The sequence below is a fragment of the Atractosteus spatula genome, chromosome 5 (assembly GCF_055471065.1).
Source record: "Atractosteus spatula isolate fAtrSpa1 chromosome 5, fAtrSpa1.hap1, whole genome shotgun sequence".
Classification (NCBI taxonomy): domain Eukaryota; kingdom Metazoa; phylum Chordata; class Actinopteri; order Semionotiformes; family Lepisosteidae; genus Atractosteus; species Atractosteus spatula.
This window is the reverse complement of record NC_142710.1, coordinates 41214181-41234681: the sequence shown is the minus strand read 5'-3', so window position 1 is coordinate 41234681 and position 20501 is coordinate 41214181. Positions and strand designations below refer to the sequence as shown.

At 43.0% G+C, this 20501-nt stretch overlaps 1 long non-coding RNA gene across 1 annotated transcript in view; it reads right to left on the bottom strand.

Moving 5' to 3' along the window:
- Nucleotides 1–20501, bottom strand: part of LOC148835092 (uncharacterized) — a 52497-nt gene that overhangs the window by 13312 nt on the left and 18684 nt on the right. The window contains exon 2 of the long non-coding RNA XR_016091098.1: nt 9463–9561. This is a non-coding gene — a long non-coding RNA (uncharacterized LOC148835092). The remainder of the gene's footprint in view (nt 1–9462; nt 9562–20501) is intronic.

The following is a 20501-nucleotide window of genomic DNA, read 5'->3' as shown; positions in this document are numbered from 1 at the left end:
AAAAACATCATCTTTGAATGAAGCCATTATGCAATAAAGGTAAATTATGCAGAACTAACTGCCTTTGGGACTTAATGCAGAATCTTAAGCAGGGAAAAATACACTGTGTGGGTCTACTAATGTGTTTTATTAAACTCGGCAACCTTTTCCGATACAGTGATAGTCTCTAGACACTGTGACATCCATTCCTGTTTTCTCTGCACTTCTTGTAATAATTGTAAAGTACGGACCCTTGCCAGTTTGGATTTAACGCAAATCTTTTGCTCTATTCTGCCTTCCATTTCTCTTTTAAAGCTTTTCTTTTAGATTTTTTTCATCATTTAATTTTATTTCTTTTATTTTGCTTTTTGTTTTCTTTTGCATAGACAAGTTCCAATCTAGCAAATGTTTCTTGACCCTGAAATGTCCTCCCATACATTAGGCAAAGTTTAAATATCTCAATAAATCAGCACGAGCAACACTTTTACTCAAGCTCATTTCCACAGGTGTGTGAAGTTGTTCCAGCACGGGGTTAAGTTGTTTTGACACACAGCATCTTCAGCAAAGACGGTGACTCATCATGGCTCAAAGTGGATCACAATGTGAAAATTCAAGTCTCCTGAAAGCCACGTCTGAAACATTAGTACAATGAAGCATTATTAATGCCTGACTATCGTATGTTTTTTTAAAAACACTTTAATGAGATGAGAAGAGCACATTTACATACAAATAACACATTCCTCAATCTCTTCAGCAAACTCCCAGATAAAGACTGATTGTGCTTAATGAGATTACATGTGACACCCCATTTGGTGGTATATGAAGTTTAGGAATCGACATCAAATAAACTGATCCTTAACAAAAGAGTCTGCACACCTACACAAGGCGGGTCGTGTCCTTTCCAAAGTACTCCTGTGCAAGAGGAATTAATATCAGCTTTCTGCACGGGTGACTGCGATACTGTGAAGGATGTACAAGGTCAAACTGAAAGATACTCCTGCCTTCACAACTCACACTGAGCTTGTTCTGGATGTGGCTCGCAGGAGCTTGGAGGTGGCAGGATGGCGCACCGCCTAGCAGTGCTGGGGCTCTGGGTTCAATTCCTGAGGTGCCACCTGGCTGGATTTTGCAAGATCCTCCTGTGTTCAAACGGGTTTCCTCTGCTTTCTTCCCACAGTCCAAAGACATACTAGTAGGTTAATCGGCTTCTGGGAAAATTAGCCTGCGTCTGTGTGCGTCTAGCTGCCCTGCAATGGACTGGCGTCCTGCCCAGGGTGAATCCCGCCTAGGTCTGTTGCCAGGTTAGGCTCTGGCTGCCCCATGACCATTTGAGCGTTTAGAAAATGGATGATCTCGGAGTCGGCTCATTTTTACAAGCCAATGACGCAAAGTTTCTGGCTAGCGAAACGGGCCAAACAGGTATTTAAAAACCTGTCAGGGACCCAGGGCCACCGAAAAGAACCGGTATAATGGATAGAGAGGCGCAGGAGGCGCATTATGCTTCTGGGTTTATAAAGGCGGCAAATCGAGGGACACAGTTGGAGTAGAAGACGCACTATAATCGCCGATTTTCACACAAAGCCACAGCCACATGGCAATTCCTCCATCAGTGGCCAATTAGTTACACATTATGAAAACTGCACTAGAGAAACAATGTGATAAATGTTAACAAGGCGCCACTAATGCTAATGTTTTCAGAATCTCCACACAGCTCCTTACAGGCAAATGTTCTCCAGCTACAGCATCCTCTCCTCAAAGCCCTCACAGTGTGGAGAGCAGAATTAGAATTATTTTGCTAAGCCTGGAGGCAGTTCTCTGAAGGACAGACGGTAAATAACTGAAAATGTTTTGTTCCTTCCCTCATGGCCACCCTCCCTCCCTGTCTTTTATGATAATACCCAGGCTCCCCATCTTGGCGCCCACTGTTCCAGGTCTACATGCAACAGGAAATTAAACCCTGTTCTTCACAAACATCAATCTCTTCGGTCTCGCGCCAGAGACATGCAAACAACACCGCAACATGTCATGCTACTTTAACACTTGCAAGGTGCTGGAGATGCTCACAGAGGAACATTACAGCTAGATCTGACAAAGGGGCAGGTTAAAGAAAATCCTGTATATTCCTCAGATTCCCAATTCCTTCTCTGATCGTATAGCTGTAAAAACACCTCCTAATGTAAATCACAGAACGGCAAAGGAAATGAGTCCATGTGTGAGAGTAACGGAGACATTTCTCTTGGTGCAAGGCTGGAGCGGGCATCTCTAGTTGACTCTAAACTTCTCAATGCAGCAAGAGACACTTAGATGCATAAAAACCAACACCACACAATATCTTCAATTACTGCAACACTATTTCAAGTATTCAGTTCTAGATTTCCAGGTGAATATTATGGCCGAAAACCAGTTCCTAATCACTTCCACTGCAAGCAGTTTTGACAGCTTCCAAGCAATAATTAGAAGAAAATACTACCCTAACGCAATATGTGGCTGAGATCAAGAAGCAGATGTTAACTGAAAACAAATAGTGCATAATTGACTTCAGTTATATCAAAATATTGGTGCACCAGCATATCCTACTGTGATGAAATACTGTTGTAAAACAATGTGACAGGTAGGCTGGCAGTAACAGTCACAGATATCCGATTCATTTAAAAGCATTTTTACATGTTTTATTAACAAACACGTATGCTTATACCAAAATGGACTGACGGAGGCCATACAAAACTGCAACTGCAGTACTGTATGGTGTACAACCGCAATAGTGCTACCAAAAGCACACTGGTGTCAGCCAGATGGAAAAAAAATGATCAAAATGTTGCTGCACCTGTACGAAATAATTTTGCTAGAGGTTTGAATAAAAAAAAGCTTTCTATCAAATGCCTCCTTCTGTGTTTTGAAAGACTGCTGTGTTTCAATTTAATATCTAATAATCTGAAGCAAAGACTGACGAATATAATTGAGTTTTTAATCAAAATCAAAAGTCATACTAAAAATTGCTACTGTAGTACTGAGGACTGTAATCTGGAAAGATGAAAAATGCACAATTCTTAATTGCAATGTCCCAGTGATTATACCTGCCTAGTTTAGAGCTCATTGATGTGGCAGATTTTCAGCAACAGCAATCTAAGCAGCTACTTATACTGTATAGTATAACGTGATCTGAATCCATCTTGCTTGAGAAATTTGGAATTTACTCCCTAGGCTACTTTTTAAAACAAAGGCATCTTTAACTTTCAGAATAAGATGGTAATCCAGTGGCCATAGTGATTTATACAAGAATGCCAGTTTAAAAGATTACATTAGACCTTTTAAGGATATTTATCAATCATGCCAGTGTTAAGGTTATTTATCATGTTCTTGGACACACTTCCTGTTTTCTGCGTACGTGTGGGGCAGGGGTGAATGGACACTGCAGTCTGCTGTCTCTGGGCTAACCCAGGAGCTGTGAGCAGACAGCGGTCACCCAGCACCCAAGGGGTAAGAGTTTAAACGTGAACAGTGGGACCCCACTTGGCTGATGATCTGAGGTGAAGCAGGGCGATTCCCAGGTGCAGGAAACTCTACCCTCCTCTAACCAAGACTCAACCTGCATTGGCGATAAAAGAAACAGTAGCCTTCTGCCATCAAGAACTGTTCTGCATTACATCTGTAGGTGAACCCCAGTTTAACTGGTATTACTTCAGGATGATACATACCACATTTAGGTTTAGCAGGCTGAATGGGTATTCAAACAGAAGTACTTTAAAATTCAGCTGTAAAAATAATCACAGCAACTTGTGAGGAGCAGATCTGAAGCAGGCCTTTTTTAGGATACCTGCCAAGTTTCAATTCAAGCGCTGCAGTGGTTGCAAAGGAAAGGCTACTGAAAGATTTGTTGAAGACATGGATCAGGCTGCCACTCGCGCTGAATCGGTCACGTCAACTGTCTCCTTCCCAGAATTACACCTGCCAACACAGTGCCTATACAGTGTCAGAGCAGGAGACATCTTTCCAACCCCAACGTCATCCCAGGCTTGGAAGCCTAATCATCACCTTGAGAATAAACCACATGACAAAATCATTGTTTGCTGAAGTAAAGAAATTAGGACGACACATTAGAATGCAGTGGTTCATGCTGAAGATCTAAATATAGGAACGGCAATTAAATTTGGGTTGATTTTTTTTTTTGTCAGAATGCTTCTGTCCTTCTGCCTGCTTTACAAACCCAACTGGCAGAAATGAGAACAAAGGCAAACTGAGATAACTATGTCTGCTTTCAGGATTCCAGCAGTTTCAGACAAACAGCAGTTATCATACTTCCAGCTATTCCTTTCATGTTGCAATTAAGATAGCGTCCCTGCAATTAAAGTTTAATCTTAGTGGCTCTGAGCTGCAGGAAACAGAATAGGAAAGCCGGCTGCAGAGCAAAAGGAAGGGAGAGAGAAGAAAAGGCGGCAATCAAGTCATAGGCTGAGAAGTGGTTTGAGAGTATAATGATAAGCCAGTGGATGGCAAAGAAGAGGTGTTGGAAAATTCATTTCCTCGTGAGCCGAAGGCTCAGAAGGCTCAGAAGTTCCAACTGGCATCTCATTACACAGCTCTCCAGGCAGCAGGCAGACCATTAGTACAACAGAGGAACACGAGAGAGGCAGGAGAAGATGGAGGGAGAGCGAGAAGATGAAGGAAGAAAGGGGACAGGAGAGGATGAATGAAAAAGCAAAAAAGAAACTGGCTGAGATGGGGGACGGGGGGGGGGAATAGTGGAAAAGTGATGTAATGGAAGAGGAAGGGATGGATTCCAAAAACATTAGACATATTGCTTAGAAACGACCTAAGTGATTCCATGCATTCTGGTTTTCGATGACATCTTCAACCAAAGAGTTATATGCAATTTAGAAATTTCTGGCTGCGCAGACGTAGGAAAAGAACAATAAAAAAAAATAAACAAGACCCTCAGCTGAGTTTCTACGTACGACCGAGTCCACATTCCACACAATCACCACAACTGAGAGGGCAGAGGTGCCTCCGGCAGACAAGTCCAACAGAAACAACCCTGCTCATTCTCACCAGACTTCTGGAACTCATCTGCCCCGGAGCCGGACGCTGAGAAAATCCCTGTTCTATTCTACATACTAATAGCATGCAATAGTGTGAGCAGAGATCTTCCAACCGTTAACTGGCAAGGCCTCATCTTGTGAAGCTGTGCTGGACCACTGTAACACTGAATTGAATAAATGGTTATTGAAAGTGATATGATGGGCTACCTCTGCATCAAAGCTGCTCATTTTAGTTTGCAGCATTCTTCACCTCACATTACTATTCAGTAAAGGTACACCTGCATTTTGCTAATAGACAAAACAAAAATCTTTCAATCGTTTTCTTTTTGTGTTGCTTTTGTTACCTTTCGTTATAGGTAACAGAATATTTGCTCCATACAGTACATTCTACATTCTATAGTAGCCTAGCTCTAGGGCAGGGTTCTCCAATACCTACAGACCCCTGGTATATGGTTTACAAAGGGGTTAAGGCCAGGCAGGTGTGATGCAGTTGTACACCAGGAGAGTGGATGACAGCAATTAAGCCAGCTATATACTCTCTTATGTACATACACAGTGAGAGAGAGGTCCCAAATATTTATTCTCTTTTCCCAGTCCCCTTTATCTGTGCTGAATGGCTGCGCTAAATCCTCTTTACATAACTTAGTGGCTTTGGCAAACAGCGAAACCCACACAAAGCCAGCGCTGAGTTCCATATGGCTAAGTCTGTGGCAGTGCACTGCTTAGTTACAGAGATCATATCCATATCTCACAACTGGAACAGCTCACTGACACCACGGCCACCAAATCTCAGTTCCTCCTCCCCACTTCCACCTCCCAGATACTGTATCTGTCTCACATGTCAAACCTTTGCTATCTGACAAACAGCAATAACCTGAACATCCGCATCTCCTGCAACCTTTCCTCATGGTTACAACTAAACTCTCTACTTGGGCACAAGTTGATCGAATCTCTGAGCTGATCTTGCTTAAACGATTTTTCCACAGGCGCTGCAGTGCTGTTGAGAAAATTTGAAAACTCTTAACAGAACCAAGGTTTGGCCTTCAGAACACCAAACTTTCCTCAAGAATTATGCTTTACTGTAACAAATGTGGCGTTCTGCAATAGACGTGGTGGGAGGGTTTTCATTTCAGCCTGTAAAAAGAGCACAAACTTACCCGTGCACTATTTTGAGGGATTTGTTAGAAGTGCTATACCAAACAAAGCTGCCTATAAAGAACTCGGGAGATGTGAGGATTCTCAGAGACTCCTCAATGCTGGAGTGTGCTTCAGCAGTACAGTGTCAAGTGTTCACAACTGCAGGCAGCTACAGTAGCTGGGACAAACCCCAGGGAAAGCCCCGGGTGCAGAGGAGGGGGGTGCTGCCGACAGGGCCAGGCCTGCGAGAGGCTGCTGCTTCTCGGCTTGGCTCTCTCGCTCGCCCCGTCCAGATCTCAAGAGTGAAGAGACCGAGGCGCTGCGAGGATATACGCCTGATCTCCCACGGGCTGCCTGTTTCACAGAGACTCGAGAACAGGGAGGAGGGAGAGGCCAGATAGAAGGAGAATGAGTGATCATGAGGTAAGAAAATAAATAACAGGAAACTGGACACTAAAATATAAAAATCAGGGGCGAGAAAACCCTGACTTCTGGACTGCTCCAGACCTTCTTACAACCACCTGTTAAAAGCTGGGGAAAGTGCACGGACATCTTTGCAATAGACCACGCTCAAAACATGCAGACGCAACACGTTTACAGTCTCACAACTGAAGGAAGATGGGCAGCAGTGTTAAAAAAACACAAAAACAAGGGACAGAAAAAATATTCTTGCAGGATGCAAGAGGTTAGGGAGACAAAGTCATACATATTTATCCTGCTGTGTTACACTGCAGCAAACAGGACCATTAAAAATGTTATGCAAAGGCTCTCTGAGATACAACACTCCATCACGATAGGAAGAAACAATGAGAGACAGATTGGCATCTATTGGAGATATGAATATCAATGTATTCTGAAAGAAATACTGCCACACTTGTCAGGCTTGTCTGACTTAATCCACCGTGTTCAGTGTGGGGGAACAGAACACACACTGTGGATTTTAAAGGCAAGCCGAAGAGCGTGCCCATGAACACAGGGATTTGTGGGAAAACTTAAGGATGGTAACAGAGGCCCTAGTGTTTAAGCACTCAAGTTACCATAAATGTGCTCGATATCACTACAGTAAACACCAGATAGCAAACCTTTAAGGAAAACAAAAGTATTTCTTAATCATCTTTTTCTCCTGCTTTACATCAATTTAAAGGTTATTTTTTTATGTTATGTTACCATGGATACTGCAAGAAAGCAACAAACAAGGCCTACAGACTACTTGTTATACATGAAGATCATAGTACATAACTTATTCTGGCTGTTAGCTTGAAGAAAACAGGATTTCATAGGCATCTCCCGCACCTTGTAGCCTGGTCCTATCAAGGGTGGGCCTGGTCAGTACTAGGGAAGAAGAGTCAGAAAATGGGATTCCTACTGTAAGAGGAGTTGATGCTCCAAAAGGGCCTGACATGACCATTCATAAGAGTAGGGGTGATAACATGAGATACCCTGGCTCAATTACACTCTGCGTTTGTAAATTCTAGCCTCTATAAGGCTTCCCCTTAACTCCACTGGGGTAGTAGTTTCTCACTTCTCCACCAGAGCTGCTGGTGCAGAATGGCTGCCGCGTGTCTCTCAGGTTCAGCTGCACTTCAGTGCTGGATGATGCGAGTCTCCTCCTATATGTGAAGTATTTTGAAATGGCAGATATCTGACTCTGGCCTGGGATCATTGCTCCTGATCTGGCTTGGGGGGGAATTTTAAACAGGACACCCTCTGTTGTACGCGACACCTTAGAAATAGCTGAAAAGCAGGATAACATCATTAGGAATAGCCACTGGATCACAAGTGGAATGTGCACTCATAAACAAAGATCATCTGGGACAAATGTAATAATGAGATCCAGATGAAAAGACATGTAAATATTTAGAAATTATTTTACTTTATGGCTAAAGACTACAAACATGGATGAAGAAAAATAAGGAACTGACTAGAACAAAAGGATCAGAATACCAGAGGTGTGAATGAAGAGGCTCACACCTGTATAAAGCTGAAAACTTCTGTACTTGTGTCCTTGCAAACTTAAAAGATTAGAAAGCTTTAAGCTTTTTTTAAATTTTTTAGGTTTTTGTGATACTGAAACACTTCATTTAGAACTGAGGTTTTATTTGCTTAGAAATACACTAAGTCACAGTCATTGGTGGATAAAGTAGTTTTGTAGTTTAAAACATACAGGTAAAGAACAAATTAAACTCTTATTGTCTAGGAAAGAAATGTTTTGCCATGAACATTTCAGGGATGTATGAATAGAAAAGTTAAAATGGCCTCTCTGATCTTCATGAAACTTCTAAAGGTTTGTTCAAAAACAAGGCAACTTAAGGCAAAACAACAGATTCAAGGTCATTAGTCATGCTTGCTTCCTGACATCTGTCCATTTTGCAATTTTGAAGGTTTACTGTAGTGAACTCTGGTGTGTTCAAAATTGAAGCTCATCCAACACACCAGAGCACAGAGAGTTGTGTCACTGTACCCTCGCTGCAATCTCCCACACCCTGAGCTGCGAGATCTGACCATCTGTTCAATTGCAGAGGAACGAACTGCAAGTTCATCTACATCATCTGCTCAGAGTATAAATAACACTAGCAGCTTTTATGACTGTGACTAACTTGGACCCCATACCCTATAAGCACAACACATGGAAAGGAATTTCATCAGCATTCCCAAAGCTCAGACCCTGTTAATTACAGTCATCAACAGTTTAAAGAATCAAGTATAATTAATACACAGCAAGGGTGTGAGGAGGGGAGGATGGGTTGCGAACAGGACACCACTGTGAGAAACAAAAGCATTCACACAGCCAGCCTGAACACCACAGCCACCACACCTCCAACCTAAGATTGTGAAATGTAGGTCAGTGTGAACTTACACTTTCTATAAGTCAAAGAGCATTTGTACTTCAACTGCAGGACTAACTCAAGAAACATAACCACAGTCACACGTGACAAACCCAACCTAAGCTGCAACTACACATCCAGCTCCATTCAGTGGCTCGGCTATGAGAGCTGGGGGCAAGTGCAGAACTACCTGGTACAAGTGGGAACACGCGTGACTAGGCTGTCTCCGCTCTGCCTCACAGCTTGGGCTGGTTTCCATGGAAGCAGAGGGGTTACCACAAAGTGAACAGGTAAAAAAAAAAGACAAAACAGACTTCCTTCCTGTTCCAGATGAAACATGGCCACATCTGTCAGAACGAGACGAAAAGCCTCAGGCCCTCCCTCTTCTCCATGTCGCTGCGTTACAGAAGAAAACGCCAGCAGCCACAATTTCAAGGACGACATGAAACTACAGGATAAAAGCCCGCAACAGCCAGTCAACTTACCGATTTAATCTCCAGGTTTATTCTGCATAAGGTGCATTTATAAAGGCGGGAGAAGTTGCACTGAATGTCTCTGATGTTGGTCAGCTTCAGTCCAGAGCTCTAGATAAAGAAAGTAAAAAACAATCATACAATAACAATACAACCAAGAAAGACAGACAAAACCTTTACTGGCACATTAGAACATGTATTCATATACCCATTTCATATATTTCTCCTGATAAACATTTGTGAAACTGGATATTTTATGTAAATACAATGCTGTAGCACAACAAAAGTATAACCAGTGTAACACTAAACCCACACTCCTTCTTACTGCCCTCACTGTTATAATGGAATCTTTCATGGACCTTTTGTCTGGAGTCTGTAATCTATATCCAGGGACATCGGGCCATCAAGCTCATTTAATAACTTAATCTAATAAAACAGGATAGGATTCCAAAGCTGGCCCAAGTTTAATAAGAGTTATCTGGAATGATACAACACTACAAGATTTAGTGTCTTCTGACTCTGATGAATAGCTTCATAATTACTTTGAAATGCCCATATATATATATAATCACTGCTCACAGAATTAAGTGGATGCGATTGAGGTTAATACAAGACTTCAATTAAGAAATTCATGTTTCATACACCAAGATATTTCAAACTGTTTTTCATAAAAGAGGTATGGGATAGTGCAGTAAATGTCTGGGCTGCACCATGGGAACACCAGTTTCTCCTATGCAGTTGACTGGCTGTTGATCTATACCAGCCCTGCTGCCTGTTTCTCCCCACTGGAGACTGTACACTCACTGTGGACTCCACACTGTTCTGGCAATCGATGCTAGCGCCCAGGTAACGGCCTCCTTCATGTAACCAAGGAAGAAAATGTCAATATTCTAGGGACAGGAACCTCTCTTTCTGCACAGTTTCTGAGAGGCAGCTAGACCGACTGCACGGGAACAATTTGTCCAGCATTCTTTCTGTAAAATCAGAGAAGTCTGTAAAATCCCTTAATTGCACCCTGCGCGGTCATGTCTCAACACACCCACCCACAGCCTAGTTATTCTAAGCACAGCTTCTTGCAGGCATATTCACTGAGGTACCCTTCTGTATGTTCACCGCAGTCCTGCATTTAGCTTTGCTCTTCATCATCCACAAGAAACACACACAGCTTGAAATATCCACATTGTGGAAGCATTTTGCTCTTCACTGCAGTTTTCACTGGTTCTAGTGGGTCCTCTATATGGCTATGGCTCCTATTCAGTAGGTGCTAGAGGCCAATTTGCTTGGATACAGCAGGGTATCCAAGTGTTCATTGCCATATTCATATTCATATGCCATGTTCATTCATATGCCAGCAGCCATGTCACCCTGCAACTCACAACTGGCAGCCCACTGAAGCTCAGCAGGTGTGAGCCTGGTCAGTACCTGGATGGGAGACCTCCTGGGGAAAAACTAAGGTTGCCACTGGAAGAGGTGTTAGTGGGGCCAGCAGGGGGCGCTCACCCTGCGGTCCATGTGGGTCCTAATGCCCCAGTATAGTGACAGGGACACTACACTGTAAACAAGCGCCGTCCTTCGGATCAGGCGTAAAACCAAGGTCCTGACTCTCTGCGGTCATTAAAAATCCCAGGGCGTTTCTTGAAAAGAGTAGGGGTGTAACCCCGGCGTCCTGGCCAAATTTCCCATTGGCCCTTACCAATCATGGCCTCCTAATAATCCCCATCTATAAATTGGCTTCATTACTCTGCTCACCTCCCCACTGATACCTGATGTGCGGTGAGTGTACTGGCGCACTATGGCTGCCGTCGCATCATTCAGGTGGGGCTGCACATTGGTGGTGGTGGAGGGGAGTCCCCATTACCTGTAAAGCGCTTTGAGTGGAGTGTCCAGAAAAGCACTATATAAGTGTAAGCAATTATTATTATTATTATTCATTGCCTTCTGGGAAAACTGGCCCTTGTGCGAGTGTGCATGTGTATCCATGTGTGCCTTGTGATGGACTGGCGTCCCGTCCAGGATGGACCAAACCTTGTGCCTGCTGCTTGCCGAGATAGGCTCCAGCTTCCTTGCAGCCCTGAATTGGAAGTAGGGGCTAGAAAACGGATGAACATCAAGGAACAGGTTACAGTCAATGGACTGAACAAGGTGGACTGCTCTCGTCTCCTGATCCTCAACTTTCAGACCAACAGGCATTTGGGTTCAGTTTCATGTAGTTATCAAAGATGTTGCTCAGATAAATGTGGTCTGACAATTGAAAACCGAAATGGAGATCAAAGCCTTTTGCAAGTACCCTGAAGACTATATATTGGGAGAGAACAGCTACACACACATACGCACGCACAATCTGTCCATCACAAGGATTTTTGCCATCGTGGCTGCTATCACTCAGCCCACCCAATGCCACCCATTCTGTGCTGGCATCTCTAGAAGTTCACAGTCCAGACATCTAGTGCCCAATTCCTGGCAACAGGGAGAAGGAACTGGGCTTTCTTACAAAGCAAACAGGCTTATCGACGGCACAGAGCAGACCTCAAATACATCAGCCTACCAAGAAAAACAGACCCAAAATGTTCCTGCAAACATTTGCTTGGACTAAAAATCTTATCAGCGCTTTCACATTCAAACACTGCCCGAGTTATGATTTAGTTCTTTTCAAACATACATTCATTGCACCGCTGGGCGAGATGGATGACATTTAGCACCAGCAAAAACATTCCAGCCGCTCTACTCTAAGCTGTGAAAGAAATGCACTGTAACTAGAAGAAACACAGATACTAATCTACACAAAATACCAAAAAGCTATGCTAGCTAATATGCTAGTAAACTCCCAATGAATCACAAACAATGGCTCGAAGTAGGAGAAAATTGCATCTGTATTACCTGGGTTATATACTGACTGCATAGCACTCAATTTCCACTAAGTAAAAACTGGTAACACCAAACTTATGACCAGCACGTTTCCATTCTGCCACAGACACAATCATCTCAAAATAGCAACAACAAGCAGCACTTTGGCCCTATGAATGAACTAAAACACCCAATGGCCCTCAATTCCAAATAGTCTGTCAGCCATTCAGAGTCGGGCTGGATGTCAGAAACGTCAAATCCAGAAAGACTGTCCCTGCTGGCTGAACTAACACTTGGCTATGAAGTGCCTATATTCTGGGTTAACCCCCAGAACCTAGGAAACAATTCAATAGCAAGTCTATGCAATTTTTACGGTTCGTGAAGTTACACTGTTCAGGGGTAGATATAGCAACCCAACAGCCTTCCCCAAACAAATAAAAACAAATGGCTTGCATTTTAAAGGATCTAAGAGTCCAGATCTCGCAAGCCCAACGTGGAATCTAGCCAGGTTAAGAACTCCATGTCAGGACCTCATGCTAGGAGCTGGGTCCTATCTAAAAGAAGGCATCTCCTACAGCACAGCCTTCCCTTTCACCACACTGGACCACTGGACTGGAAATCCTGGTGCACATTCCCTCCCTAATCAGGCACGGCAGGGTCAGTAGGCCCACAGCTTTTCATTTTGCGATTTGTCTTCCACCACATGGGTTTCTTTGACTCTGAAGCTGTAATCAACAGCTATGAATACACATAAATTCCTTTTCTGCTGTGGTCACAACCATCAGAAATGAAGGAAGACTTTTTTTGTAACACAGCTCTGACTACTCATGTCTGTCATGTCAATTGTGTTGATATGTATGAAAGTAACATTAGATGATTTTAAAAACTGAATCGTTGAGATAAAACGGGCAACTACACAATTCCCCACGTTAACCCTTTGAAGTGGATGCCTGGTTTGACACCTCCATTGCTAAAAAGGCTCGATTCAGAGCCCAAACCGGCTCCTGCTGCCCGTTCAGATTCTGCAAAATACTGTAAATGTAAATGTAAGGGGGGATAAAAGAAAACAGTCTTGTGGGCGCAGAAGAGCAGTTATCAGCAGCTACAGCACTGGTTCAGAGGCCAGGCTGCTTTAATTTAATCATTACAGGACAAGATATGAACCGGACCCTGTGGAAAATAAAGGAAGAGTGCAGACTAATGAGGCCAGTTACTCTCCACCACTGTGAGCCGGGGAGACAGGGACTGGTCCGGCAAAACGTGAGTTGCGTTTTGCGTTTGAAGTTGTGGCCAGACAGCGGCTTAAACATCACAGCTCCCGTTTACAGCGCTTTCTGATACGTTTTTCCTGTAAAGGAATGAATGACCTCTAAGCACAGTCCATTTTTTCCACACGTCTGCACACTGGTGATAATGTTGGCCTTCTTCATGACTGTCAAGCCCACGGAACACACAGCACCACTCTGTGCTTATCATGGGTCCCTTCTGAGCTTGGGGCTGCGTCACAGCGAAGTTAGTTCTGCGTCACGGGTCATAACTATTAAGATACATTAACAAGACAGGTCTCTACATTATTCAACTATACATCTTCAGGAAAAGAGGAACCACAACCTAGACGGTGGCGATACGACTGTAGACTGGTGGCCAGTGTGGTTAATGATATGACACAAAATGGTTAACACCTGTGTGTGCAGGGTTGTGGCAGCTGCCGTTTTTAAAGAAAGAAAAATCAATAGCTTCTCAAGCAGGCAAGATTAGGCAAGACCGAGTTAATTGAGCTTTCACTCCCTCCCTTGCTCTCTTTCAGAGACTGTCACTTACAGTGGAATTTTCCATAACACACAACCACCTGTTTCTCATTCAGTGCAAATATTCAATATACTGTAAGCTAGCAGCAGCAGAGCAGCCAGCCAAGCCCATTCCTCGCAAGGCCCTCGCTGCTTTAAATGAAAATAAATCTTACTCCAGCAATACGGGCGAGACAACACAACTGGCTTATTTTACAAGCATTCTAAACTTTATGTGAAATGCTACGGTCTACATTTCATTGTTTCCCCATTCATTTTCAAAGCCTATGTCATTGAGAACTGTTCTGGAGCACAGTTTCAAACCATCTGTGAACAGATGTGTTCCTAGGTCAGCTGAATGGAGAGGTACCACTCCGGCTCCAAACATTCTTTAGAAATCGTTTCTACTAAGGTGCTTATACAAGGACTCTTCAGAGCACAGAAGTGAAAAAATCAGTCTGGCATCAGCACCATTCCTGATGCTGCTCGAGATATAGTTCTTACGACACAAATATTGCATATTTACTGTATAAGATATTTAAAACGGCACAATCCAAAATTCTGCAACACTGAAGGAAGGCAGATGTGGAGGCACCAGTCATTATGAATTCATTATTTTTTTATTTTTGTTAGCAGATTGCCATTAGATCTTCAAGAGAGAAGAAAGAGGAAAGATTTGTTCGACATACTACGAATACCAATGCGAAAGCCTAAATCATCACACCCCTCTGTGCTCTGTAAGAAACTACAGCTGCGCTGATTGGACCTACACAGGACGTGGCACATGGTGCTATGGGACATGCTCTCGTACAACAACTATAATAACTGCTCTCTTATGTAATAAGCCAAACCACCAGACTCAAACAAGCAGGCACAGAAATCAGAAAAAAACAAAGAAAGCAAAGACAGTGCTACTCACCAGAATGTGGTTAGCATTCATTTTGTTAAGCCTTTTTTTTATTTTAGAACATGCCACAATAAAATCAGTTATTCGGTGATTAAATTCGCAATATGCATTTAGCTAAACACACAGCAAGTGGACAGCTACCATATTTAACTTTTTGGAAACTATTCATATCTACAAATATAAGCGATGAGCCACGAAACTAACTATTCTAACTATTCTTCTTATGAAGAACTATTCTTCATAACTATTCAAAATGAAAATGAAATCCTCTAATGTCTTCCATATGCTGCCTGAATATTGGAAGGATCAGATGGTGACTGACAGGTGTGCTAGAGCTGGCACACGAGGATATTTCGCCTGGCACGCCAAGTCCTGTTCGGAGTGGTTCAGACTGGTGAATTTCTCAGTTCTGGTGTGGAGTGAGCCATCCTGCGAGACATGGTTTAAAATAGTCTCCCGATATTTCAGACAGACACTTTCCCTCTTTTCTGCGATTCTTGTAAACAAGACCGACGTCTGTGAAATTGTAACGGAGAAGCATCCCAAAAACACATTAAATATTAAGCTCTATGAATATTAATTCTGATGATAATGTCTTTGCGTTTGTATATTGCTTTCCAGCCCTTCAGCCCAAGAGATGAAAGGGTAATGAAAGCACAGTGTGTGGCAGCTTCTGTGCCAGTTCTTACATGACAAGATCACATTTTTAAATATTTTCTGAGCCCCTTCAAGAGCCATACTGTCAAATCTCTAAACTATCTACCAGTATTTCCTCACTCATCTTATTTAATCTTAACAATCTAAACTTTACATACCCATTACACACTCTTTATCAATCATCTTTTGTTATTTATCAATAAAGGGGGGAGGACATGAGCTTTAATTTATAAACGCAGGATATCACCGCCTTTTTATTTCCTAGACCCCTTTAGCATTATGTTGTTTCCAACCCTTCTGCACAGATGGTTCAGTGTCCAGGGATCAAACCAAAGGGTAATGTGTCACTACAGGTACTGTTCCTCCTTATATAAAAGGAAGGCATCTTCTGTGCCTCAGGAGGTTACACAGAGAGGACTTATAATTAACACTGGCAGCGCACTGTGATGGAAATATGCTACAACCCATGATATACTTTGGTACAGTTTGCATGAGATCTTTTGTTGAACCCTAGACTTATCTTTTGATTTTTAAAACCTGTGCTGACAATTCCTGAGAAAGGTTCATTGGCCTTTTGTTTTTTTAGTCAATAAAGGATTTTGGGAAAGAAGCAGCAGCAGCAGCGTCTGTATATTTGAACACGAAAGCTAAAACAAAAGCTACTAAACCCATGTTACTCTGCAATAAACCACAGAATTCCTACCCAGGGGATAAACGTTAAAAGTGAATTTTGAGAAACCTGCTTCAAATTATGGTGCATGTTCTTGTCTAGGTAGTTACTGCCAGTTTAGAGGAACATAATCTCTTTAGTGCTCCCGTACAGAGCAACTGTTAGATATTTTTTATGTTAAATACAAATATTAGATTTTTGAAAACTTGTATAGGATAATTTAGTATTGAACTTCTCCAGCTTGCAGAAACTGCTCAGCCATCTTGTTAAAGACTACTACACTGTCGGAACCAGCAGAGAGCAACAGGACAATACTCTCGAAACAAGAACTCCCCACAACAAGGGGCAGGGCAGACAACGAGGCCTCCTCTCCTTTGCAATCTCTCTTGTGCCTTTTTAAGTCTTACATAACTTTGAAGCGCATGCACACTGACTGCTTTTGACTTTAACTGTGCCAGATGCGAACATGAGACCTCCCTGCACTGCAGCAGAGGATGAGAAGAGCAGGATGGAATATGCAAGGAGCCACTGGTCCCACCAAGTCCTGCTGCCGAGTTTAACGTCTAAGGCAAAGCCCAGATTGGCCACGTCTACACCAAACTGCCCAGTTAAGGTCCGACAAGATGCAAAGGTCATGGAGGAAAAAGCCAGCCAGCTGTGTTGTTAAACCTGATGGCCTGAGCATTCAAGTTGTATGAGATCCTTGAGTTACAAGCAACCAAACAAGCAGAACAGGCTGAATGGCCTCCTGTTGCCTGTAACGCCGAGTTTAATTTCAGAAAAAAACAAAGATTAGATTCGATTATTTGTGGGGAAAAAATCTCTCTGGGCAAAAGGCCCTCACCCAGAGACAAGTCAGAGAGGAAGACAAGCAGAGCAGTGAAAAGGATAGGGAGACCCAAAGGCTCAGCCAGACCTTGCTGCTCACTGGTTGTGACCCAAGGTGTGGCAGGCAATTCAAATCCTTTAGGCTTAGTGGTCTGATTAAAGATTCACAAAACATGATCCCATCTGTTTTTTTTTTTAATTTATAAACTGACGCAGACAGCAAGCACCTTTACACTAGAATGTGCAATAAGCTTTCTTCCTACTACTTTCATTCTCTCATGTTATGATGAAGCCCAGCCATTCCCTTGCCAGTCTAGCAGTTTTCAGACAACAGACCAGTTCAATCTGTCGGGTCCACATCGCCGTCATTCACATCGCCTGGAGTTTATAGCCAGGGAGCCATCGTGAAGGCTCAAGAATACACAATGACCTGCAGGACGTTTGGTTTCATCACAAGCCAAGCTCCAGCGCACAAATGGGGCACAAAGTCAAGAGGCAGTCTATAAATGGCACAGCAACAAAAGCAGCCGTAGATGCCGTCCAAAACTATATTTAAAATGTTCACTTCAAAGCCGTCTTTTCTCTTCCCACCAGAAAAACAGAACTCAGAGAAGAGTTCCAAACGACATCAAAGACCTTTTCAAGAGTTACTGGTTCACTTCTGTTTAGCTGAGTTCATGGCCAGCAGGAGCTGTATGCAAAGCAGAGAGCTGTGCTGGCGTTTCTGTAGACTCGACGCTGCAGGCTGACGACAGTGTGTCCTTCCAGTAGTCGGCGAGTTCAGCTGAGCCAACTGTTTCCCCCACCGCTAGGCTGTGAAGGAAACGCACTGTTCCTGTGGTCAGAGAGGACAGCTGCAGCCAGCTTCGTTTATTTTTTTACATCGAGAGTAAGGACTTGTCAGTCTACTGCAAAGTCTTGCAATATTAATATAAGAAAAATAAGGGCGCAAAATTCACACTGAATATTAAATTTACAGTCAGCCAAAATACAGGATTCCAGAATGAGATAATGGCATGGATATACATCAGCTTAAACACATACATCATCCTCATAATTGTACAAAAAGTTAATCTACAACATATGGCCATGGTGTAATACCCTACTTTCCAATTAATTTCTTCTCTCAGCTGTATGACCCCATGTCAAAATACCAGAGCTCTTTCTTATGAGAATTTCACATCTGAACTGCTGTAAATGTAGGGTGTTGAGGCCTGGTCATTAGTTGAGCCTCCAGGCAGCTGAAAATTTGAATGTCTACGAATAGTGAGGTAATTGGATAATTGAGTGCTTTTTGGGAGAATAATTCAGTGAAAACAGGGTACTGCAGTCACATATGTACAGTTGCCACAAACCACGCTGGCCTTCATAAATGACATAAATGCTTTAATCTAATAACATTTGAGATTTTATAACAGTGTACGGTGGGCTACTAACTCTACCAATATGGATGATGGAATGGCCATTTAACATTTGTTAGCATTTAATGTCTGTAGCATTTAGCCCATACAGACTGTAAATGAGGGCACACAGATGGCTCTCTCAGGCCACCTGCTTAGAGAGCTATGCGGTTTGCAGAGCCAAATGTCAGATGGAGGGGCTGTAAAATGCATCTTCTGCATCCATCCACCAACAGGTGACGTCAGTCGCCAAGGCCTAAGCCCTTGGCATCACGATGGTCTCAGAGGCCAGCTGGGGCGAGACAGGAAAGGAAACAAGTTGCTGCTCACAAACCCCAGCCATATATCCTCCACCATGGTGGACAAGGCAACCAAATAGCTGTATTCTCCTGTTCTCTAGGCGCTGAGGAGCCAGGCCAAAGCGAGCTTAAGATATCAGAAGTAGGCACATTCTCTGAGAACTAAAATTGGGCGGTCCTTTCTAAACACGGAAGAATTAAATTCAGGGGCAAAGTTTCCAAAGGTTTGCTTCTTTCCAACATAAACAGGCACCCGAGTCTCACACAGCACTCCCTTTGGTTCTCCACCTCCAACCGATCGCAGTGTCTCCTGTTGATGTCACAGATCTAGACTGACAGGGGTGTGTCCTTGTCTTTGGCAAATGACAGTTGCAGCTTAAATAACAGTTCATTGACGTGTGAAATCACAAAAATCAAGCGTTCGTATAGCAAGGGGTGGTTGCATATACAGTAGCTGCAGACTCTTTTTTGACAGATATTTAATGAGATGTCAATAATCAAAGCTCTGGTATTGGAAAACTACAGTTAAGAATACTAACAAAAATCCCATACTCAGAGGGTAAAGTGTAGGTTTTGATAAACTGACATCTAATGAAGAGCAATAGCTGTGAAAAGCATTTTAAAGGGATGTATTCTGTTATAAAACACTACAAATACTATGATGCATGCGTCTAGTATTTTGGTTCCATATACATGTATGGGTGGGCAACTTGGCCTGTCATAGCCAAATTAATTTGACAACCCAGAGTTAGAGAAAAGGTTTTCACCCTTGTGTATCCAATTCTGGAGCAGACTATACTGTGGAATAGACACCAGAATCACTCCCCTAAAGTGCAATGTTGATCCATCAGTTTGTCCACCAAATGACTATTTGCCAATTTGTAGTGCACGCCATGGCCTCAGAGTGAAGCTGCACTGCGAGCTAGCGCACAGTCCTCACATTCCACCACCACGCAGCGCTGACCGAAGTCACGACAGGAGGGGGCACGAAGTCCCCGACACGGGAACACAATATCCGATTTAAGGGAGAAACATCACAGAGACCCGAAAACTCTCTCAAACTACTTCAAATGCAATATGAAACGGCTCATTTCCATGAAACGGATCATTTTGTAGCATTTACCGAACCACCATGCAAACTTGCAGCAGTTCATGACATCACTATAAATCCTTAAGAACATCCAGCTGTTACCGAAATATACATCATGGGAGTATTTGCTAACATGGTATGAAAGCAATGAAGCAGCAAATCTTTTAATGATTGTAAGAAAACAACCAAGCACAAGACAGGTAATGGAGGAGGTGGGGAGTTATTCTCTAAAAATATTGGGCTTGGTGGCCGATGACTTGTGGTCCCTTTCTTTGTCTTTTACCCAAAAACCTTTTTGCCAGTGCAGGAGCTTTAAATACGTGTCAGGAATTAGGCACAGGAGGCATGCTTGACGGCTGACAGCTTTCAGAAATGTCAGCTTTGGCATTACCAGGCCGTGCATTGAGTTGTTACCAAGTGATGAGCAATTGCTTTAAGCTTCAGTTAACCGGGCGCCGACAAGACTGGAGCTTAGAAACAATGTAAGAATGAGGAGTACAAGAAAGGGTATTAAAGGTTTCTGCAGAATTCATGAGTAACGACACCTAACAGATTAATGCAGTACTGTG